General features: G+C 33.9%; 1 non-coding gene across 1 annotated transcript; it reads right to left on the reverse strand.

The window, feature by feature from the left end:
• Positions 1-7,989: 7,989 nt before the first annotated feature.
• LOC135272127 (small nucleolar RNA Z40) lies at positions 7,990-8,042 on the reverse strand. Its single transcript, XR_010340231.1, has one exon. It is a non-coding gene; the product is annotated as a small nucleolar RNA Z40 (small nucleolar RNA).
• Positions 8,043-8,643: the final 601 nt, after the last annotated feature.

The following is an 8,643-nucleotide window of genomic DNA, read 5'->3' on the forward strand; positions in this document are numbered from 1 at the left end:
TCTATGTCACATTTAAGTAACTCTGAAAACTAAGAGGGGTGTGGCATACTGTAGTTTTATTTTAAAATTTAGTTAAAATTAAAAATGTATAATTAAAAATTTAATTTTACAGGTCATTTTACTGTACAAACATAAAACTATTATAGATTAATATGTACTATCTGGCTAATCCCAATTTTATATTCTGTGATGACATCATACTCACCATCAAGAAGAAACACTTTTCCCCCTGAGTAAATTGCTGAATATTGCCTAATAAGATTCCCCAATAATGGATAACGATTAAGCCAAAATGTAAACAAGCATACTAGACATTGGGATGCCTACTTAGACCTGGATTGGACCAGAGTCAGTAATTTATTTTTAACTCTTTGCCTGTGGTAATTTTTAGAAATCTACTGGCTTTATGTTAACTATCTGTTTGGAGCTGGCATTCAGTGTCTTTACATACCCAGACCAATGATGGGGCTCAGAATATGCTACCCCCATATGTGACTGTAGGAGACCAGAACACGCCACCTCAAAATGAGGATTATTTATGAGCTGGTCATTTGAGAAACAGCAGCTACAGGGGAATCTCTGAAAACCAGAGTAGAAGTTACCTTTTTGAAAGGGAAATTTATAGCTTTATAAATCTTCATTTGTAAGGGTGTCTCCCTGTCTGTAGCAGGAAGAGAAGGGTGACTAAATCATTAGATACTCCTATCAGTGGAGAAGGCACAGATATAAATTTGGATAGCAAACCTTACCCTTGTTTACCTTACTTTTTCTGGGCATCTCCCCATAACTGGCTCTCCCCTACACCCTCCTTTCTTGGTTTCAGCAGTGTGATGTTATTTAAGCCCAAACTCTGAGCCACCCCATTGTAATTACTCATTTCCCCCCTGAGTATCTCACACGTATATGCTGGGGATCAGAAAACAATACCCCAAGGAATGGGGCTTTGGCACACTGAGTATTTTAAACTAGAGGATATTGGAAGCCTCAGAAGTGAGATCTCTCTGACCTTCTGCTGCTCTTCTTTCTCCTACTCCCCTTTTTCCCATAAGGCAGGTGTTAGAAACTAGAATTTCTCTTTCCCAAGGCAGGTCATAGAAAATAGAACCCCTCTTTCCAAAAGCTAGCCATAAAAACTAGAATTACTACTTTAACCTTCCCCTGCTTTTCTGTCTAGATCTAGGAGGTGACCGTAAAGAAATGTTCTGATCTACTCTTATCTGATAGCATTCTGGAAGGGATCTTGCCTTGTACTCAGAAGGAAGGAATACCATACAGAGAGGCCAGGAAGAATCTGAACAGACAGGCCTTACTTGTTTCCTCACTCAATCTATTACCTTTAAGTCATCCCCTTTGGGGGATGTCCGATCACATTTCTACATGGCTGCCATTCTTCATTCAACGAATCATAAGCATGAATAGTTTTCCCTTTATCTTTGGATCTTTATTTCTGAAGTCTCCTGTGTCATGTGAAATTTTGATCAATCTTCTATGCTTTTCTCTTGTTAACCTGTCTTTTGTTAAGGGAGTATCGGCTGTGACTCTTATGATGGATTAGGAAGGGTATCACATCTTTGCACTGCTACAGATTCAAGTTACTATGAGCTACAGGCACATGGTAAACACTCAATTCATATTTTTGAGGGCATAGGGAGTCACGTAGAGTCCACATTGTGTATATGGGTATTGTTTTCAATATATGGGTATCACTTTAACATGTAAACTCACGTTTCTTACTTGTCCAAGGATATAATTTGTGGATGTTTAAAGAGAGTAGTTGCTACATGACTCTTTACATAAAGTTTGATCATAATGTTAATAGGTGAATTTACTGTTAAGCCAATAACTAAGACATGCTCTTTTTCTGGTATAAAATTTAAATTATAAATCAAGAATAGATGCTCCTAAGATGTGACGCTTATATACTGATGACGTCTAACAAAACTTAAATGTCTATTTACGTATACGTAACCAAAATAAGGTTCATATATTCTGGTTAATGGCAAATGCAAACATTAATTGGAAAATATTGAAATGTTAATTAAACTTGATCAATGTCAGATTTTAGTTTTTAAAAAAGTCAAGAATGAAGAGAACTAACATTATTAAGAACCAGGATGCTTAAATACTATTTTCTATTTAATTCTCGCAGTAATAGATAATAGCAAGGTTAAGCTTTGCTTTTTTTTTTTTTTTGAGATAGAGTCTCACTCTGTCACCCAGGCTGGAGTGCAGTGGTACAATCTGGGCTCACTGCAACCTCCTTCTCCTGGGTTCAAGTGATTCTCCTGCCTCAGCCTCCCAAGTAGCTGGGATTACAGGTGCATGCCGTTAGCTTGGCTAATTTTTTGTATTTTAGTAGAGATGGTGTTTCACCATGTTGCTCAGCCTGGTTTTGAACTCCTGAACTCAGGCAATCCACCTGCCTTGGCCTCACAAAGTACTGGGAGTAGAGGCATGAGCCACCATGCCCGGCCATGATTTCATATTGCTATGTAGGTGAAAAGCAGTGCATTACCTTTTTCCTGTTCATTTCTTTATAGTTAATTTCTGAGCAGCTGTTGAATTATCCAGAGGCTCAAGGCTGAGGCAGCTGGCACTTTGTCTCTTTCCTTCTTCTATTTCTTTTTTTGTGTCTGTCTTTCCCATTCTCCCTCCTTCCCTTCTTACCTTCTTTTCTCTATTTTTTCCTCCTTCTCTCCCTCCTTTCTTCCCATCTTTCTTTTTCTTCTTCCTTCTCTCCCTCCTTTCTTCCTATCTTTCCTTTTTTTCTTCCCTAATATCTGGATTTCTTCACAATAAATTACTATGCAGTGAATTCCTCAGTGTCACTGATGGTCTGACTGTAGTGATGTAGGCTGTCCTTACAAAACATCAGGAATAAACCCAATCCAAAGAGAAGAATGAGAAACCGAGGAAACATAAGATGATGGGGAGTCAGAGGCTGAAGAAATGAAGGAAAATAAGAGAACAGAAATAGAAGGAACACAGAATTTGGTTTGGTTCATTAAAAAATCATAATACATACCTTTCTTAATTGTTTAGATTTCAATGTCCATATTTCAGACTGTTTAAGAATAATGACTAATTACTTAGAGCTAGATTCAGAGGCAGGTCAGTCTTAATTATCACTGTAAATACATGGGACATGGGTGTTCACATGAAATTAAATTTACAATGTTATATTTAAATCTATTAGAAGGGCCATTTTTGCCATATGCCCCATCTTTTATAATTCGATAACAATTTCAACTTAAAACAGATATATATCCTATTTGGGGATTGCCTATTCATTTTATCTATACCCATAAACAGATGATAATAAGACACATTCTATAAGGATGTCAGTAGTAATAACAGCAATAGGTAAGGAATAACTCTTTAAAACAGATATGAAAACATTGGGACTTATGGGAAATAAAAGTTAGAGATACAGTGGGATCTCTAAATAGTTTTCCTTGTACATTTGAAATTTTGTTTTATAAAATTCTATTTACATGTAACTTTTCAAGATATATCTGCTATGAAAAGAAGTATCACTTGTTATAATTTTCAAGATTAACACCACCACCACTATCACCGTGACCATCACCACAGTCAAAATTCCCTACATTAAAAAATATTTTATTAACCAGAAGCTTAGAGAAAACAAGTTATATTTTTATTTAAAAAGTGATTTTTTGTTGATGTTAAAAAGTTTGTAAGGTCTTGTTAATTCTGCACATATTAAAAGATACTCTCAGCTCTGATGATACCTATTTTAGATAAATTTTCTTTTTATTTATCTATTTATTTATGTAAAAATTTCAATTGTGGTAAAATATGCATAGCATAAAATCTACCATCTTAACTATTTTTGTGTGTGTAGTTCTGTGTCATTGCTGTGTTACCAATGCCACCATGCATCCACAGAACCCTTTCATCTTGTAAAATTGAAACTCTGTATCTATTAAACAATAACTCTCCATTGCCCCATTTCTCTAGCCCATGGCAACTGTGATTCTCCTTTCTGTCTCTATGAGTTCTTTTTATCTTTTTAACATTATTTTTCCTGTGTTGAGTTAAGCGTCCTCTCCTCACCATGAGCACAGTTTGGTCTTTCCATCTAGATAGATTTATTCATTTATTCATGCATTCGTTTAGTCAGTAAAAATAGATTCATTCCAAGTGCCAGACTTATAGTAACTGCCTTATATAGTATTATGTTGCAGAAATGTGCACATATTTGAGTCTGGCATATGCCATTTGTAAAAGTTTGGGAAACAAATTAAAAATATTTATTGGTTTAAGTTTCCCTCCAAAATTTCATCAAATAATAAACTGCTGGTACACGCTGGTAATGAAGGTGGGATGTCTAAAGCAGCACATTTAATGTTTCCATTTGGTCTTTGGTATGAATCAATCCTTTTCTATTGGGATTTATGGGAAATATAAGTTATAGATACAGAGTGAGATATCTCCAAATAGTTTCCTTGTACATTTGAAATTTTATTTTATAAAGTTCTATTTACATGCAACTTTTTGAGATACAGCTGATGTGCAAAGAAGTATCACTTGTTATAGTTTTCTAAAGCAGCAGTGTTCTATTAGTTTCTTTTATAGTTGGGGCTTTTTGTGGTCTTAGGACATATTACATACAAATAGTCCTTTAGATTTTATTTAATGGCAAAAAAGATATACTAGAAAATGAATAATGAAGACTGAGGAATTTGTTTCTAAAACAAGTGAAGAACTGAGGTATTGTTTGACAAATCCAGATAGAAGTTGTAGATTCTTTGACTTCTGCTTCTGGTTAAGTTGGAGACTGAATTTACTTTCCTAACTGAAACAACTGAAATATTGGATAAAATATATGAAACCGTAATTCTTAAGACATTGGATATAGAGTCCCACTCTGTTGCCCAGGCTGGAGTGCAGTGGTCTGATCTTGGCTCACTGCAGTCTTGACCTCCAGGTTCAAGTGATCCGCCTGCCTCAGCCTCCCGAGCAGCTGGGACTGCAAGCATGCACCACCACACCTGGCTAGTTTTGTGTTTTTTTGTAGAGATGGGATTTTGCCATGTTGCCCAGGCTGGTCTCAAACTCCTGAGCTCAAGCAATCTGCTTGACCCGCCTTCCAAAGTGCTGGGATTAGAGGTATGAACCATTGTGCCCAGTTGACTGTTAAGAATTTTTGCCAAAATACTAAAAACTCTCTTAATGTCACTTATAAATGTATGAAAAATAAAAAAATAGTAAAACTAACATCTAATTGGATCCCTGTATTCAGAAACATTAAAAACATTAAAAATTAACATGTCTATTTCTTTGCAAAAAAACTTACCAAGAATAGTTTTAAAAGTGCTTGACTTCTCCTTGTTATGTAACTTAATACATGAAATGAACGTCTTTTCTATGCCTTGGTAAATTGTGGTACTTCTTCTATTTCAGATTAACTTCTAATATTTTATCCGTTGCTCCTTCAGTGTTTGAAATATCTTTAAGAGCTCCTTTGATATGAAATTTTTGGTATCATTTCCCCTGGAGATCTTTCTTTTTTATGAAAATCACTTTATTCATTTGTCAATATGTTCGCCTTCACTAAGCTCATCTTGCTGCATATCTAGAGTCTTTCAAACAGTGGCAATGTCAACATTTCTGCAGTCAGCTAGTTCTTTGCTAACTCTATTCATGTTGTTTGAATTTCCATCATTCCAACATTATTACTTTCAGTTTCTTTGTTGTACCTGCATGTTTTGTTTTTGTTTTTGTTTTTTTGAGATGTAATCTTGCTCTGTTGCCCAGATTGGAGTGCAGTGTTCCAATCTGGGCTCACTGCAAACTCTGCCTACTGGGTTTAGGTGATTCTCCTGTCTCAGCCTCCTGAGTAGCTGGGGTTACAGGTGCTTTCCACCACACCCAGCTAATCTTTGTACTTTTAGTAAAGACAGGGAGTATTCATTTTTATGCAAAGTTAAATAAATTTATCACTAGGAGACAAGGAGGCATCATAACTACATGCTTTACTAACTGTCATTTACTTATTAATGGTCTGAGGAGCTAGTAGCAAAGTTTGTACTTTATGTAATAACTCACAGTTCATATCAATGATAACTGAAATTTAAACCATGTAATTGGGGTACTGCTATTCTTTAGCTAAACAGTGGTAACTGAAATCTATTTATATTTGAACTGTAACATAAGGATTGCCTATATTTGAAAACAAAGATGAAATAAATATACTTTCAGATATTAAAAAAACTAAAAGGATTAATCATAAAAAGATGGGCACTACCAAACCAAACCAAACAAACAAAAACCCAAATATTGAAAGAAAGACTTTCAAGCAGAACAGAATGATATCATATGGAAAATGAGATCTATATAAAAGGTCCAGAACTGGTAAATGCATACGTAAATTTTTTTCTCTTATTATTTAAATTTCTTTAAATCACAAACAACTGTTTAAATCACAAATAATAATTATGTATTTTGGAGTTTAAAACCTGTGTAGAAGTAAAATGTTTGATAATAGCACAAAGGCCGGGAGGGGAAAACTAGACACATACTATTGTGAGTTTCTTTTAGTCTATGTTCTCTGGTATATATGACATGAAGGTAAACTATGATAAGCTAAAGATGTACACTACAAACTCTTAAGCAACCAATAAAATAAGACAACAAAAACATAGCTAACATTAAATAAAAAAGAGAGAGTAGAATAACAAAAATTTTGACAAATAATTCAAAAGAAAGCAGAAAAAGAAAACAAAAAGGGGATAGGACAAATGCAAAACAAATAGTAAGATTGTAGATTTAAGCACCAGCATATCAATCACCATTGTAAATTCAAAGGGTCTAAACACTGTTATTAAAAGGAAGATTGTCAGATTTGATATAAAAGAAAGACTTAACTATATACTACCTATAATCCTTCCACCTCAACTTTAAATGTAAAGGCACAAAAAGTAAAAGGATAGAAAAAGACATGCCATATTAGTACTAATTAAAAAAAAAATTGAAATGGCCCTTGGTATCAGAGGAAATGGATTTTATAGCCAGGAGTTTTCCCAAGGATAAATAATACAATTTCATTTGTTAAAGGAGTTAATTCAACATGAGGACATAGCAATCTGAAATATTTGTGACCCAGATAACACTATCTCAAACTACATGGAAAAAAACAACACAAAAACAGAGAGAGAAAAAACTGTGAGAAAAAAATATACAACTTCATAATTAGAGTGAGAGATTTTAACATTTCAATTATAGTTAGAGATTAATAGAACAAATGGAAAATCAGTTAGGTTATAGAAGACTTGAAAAGCACTACCCACCAACCTGACCCAAGTGATCTTTATAGGAAACTTTTCCCAACAACGGCAAGATACAAATTCTTTTTAAAAGCACAAGGAACATTTAGCAAGATATTCTGTAGTCTGGACTACTAAAATGAATCTCAGTACATTTAAGAGGTTTCAAGTCATACAAAGTACCTTCTCTTATCATGATAGAAATAAGTTAAAAATTAGAAACAGAAAAATATCTGGAAAATTTCAGAATTTGGAAACAAAATAACACATTTCTAAATAATCCATGGGTCAAAGAATAAATAAAGAAGGAAATTAGAAATGCTTTGGACTGAATTAAAAGAAAAACACAATACATCAAAATTTTTGAGATGCTGCTAAAGTAGTACTTAGAGGGAAACTGATAGCATTGTGAATATCCACTGCACTTTAGCCTGGGCAACATAGTGAGACCCCATCTCTAATATAAAAAAATAGCGAATTGAATGCAATGGTAGGTAAAAAGGATGATGCATCATGATCAAGTGGATTTTGTCTCCAGAAAGCAAGGTGGGTACAACATTTGAAAATCAAGCGATGAAATTTAGTGAAATGTATTGTATTAACAGACTAAGTAAAGGCTCCCATGTGATCACTTCAAAAGATGCAGTAAAAGCATTAGATAAAATCCAACATCCATTCTTTTTTTTTTATAAATGTGAATGGATGTTCAGAAAGGCCATTTTCATTCAGCCCATTGAGAGCAGTTGAACATCATTCTTTTTTTTAAAAGAAGGTTTTATTTTTACTTTTTGTGAGTATATAGTAGGTGTATATCATTATGGAGTATATGAAATATTTTGATACAGACATGCAAGATGTGATAATCACATCATGGAAAGTGGGGTATCCAGTCCCTCAGGCATTTATCTTTTGTGTTATGAACAATCTAATTATACTCTTTTAGTTAATTAATTAATTAATTAATTTCGAGACAGGCTCTTGCTCTGTTGCCCAGGTTGCAATGGCATGATCTTGGCTCACATCTTTTTGATTTTAAACTGTACAATTAAATTATTTTGACTATAGTCACCCTGTTGTGCTACCAAATGTTAGGTATTATTCATTCTTTGCAACTTATTTTGGTACTTATTTTATTTTTATTTTTTACCAATTTTCTCTGACATTTTACTGAAAGTCCTAAGTAGCACAGTAAGACAAGCTCAGGAAATGAAGAAATAAAATTGCCGTTATTTATAGACAACTTGATAGTGTACATAGAATGTCCAAAATAATTCAGATAGAAGGTATTTTAAGTAATGTCAAATTCAGCAAATTCAGTTTGTTATGTACACACAATAAAAGGAAACTAAAATGT

Source organism: Aotus nancymaae, unplaced genomic scaffold, assembly GCF_030222135.1.
Source record: "Aotus nancymaae isolate 86718 unplaced genomic scaffold, 86718_ANA_hifiasm-v0.15.2.pri h1tg000006l, whole genome shotgun sequence".
In the NCBI taxonomy this organism is placed as follows: domain Eukaryota; kingdom Metazoa; phylum Chordata; class Mammalia; order Primates; family Aotidae; genus Aotus; species Aotus nancymaae.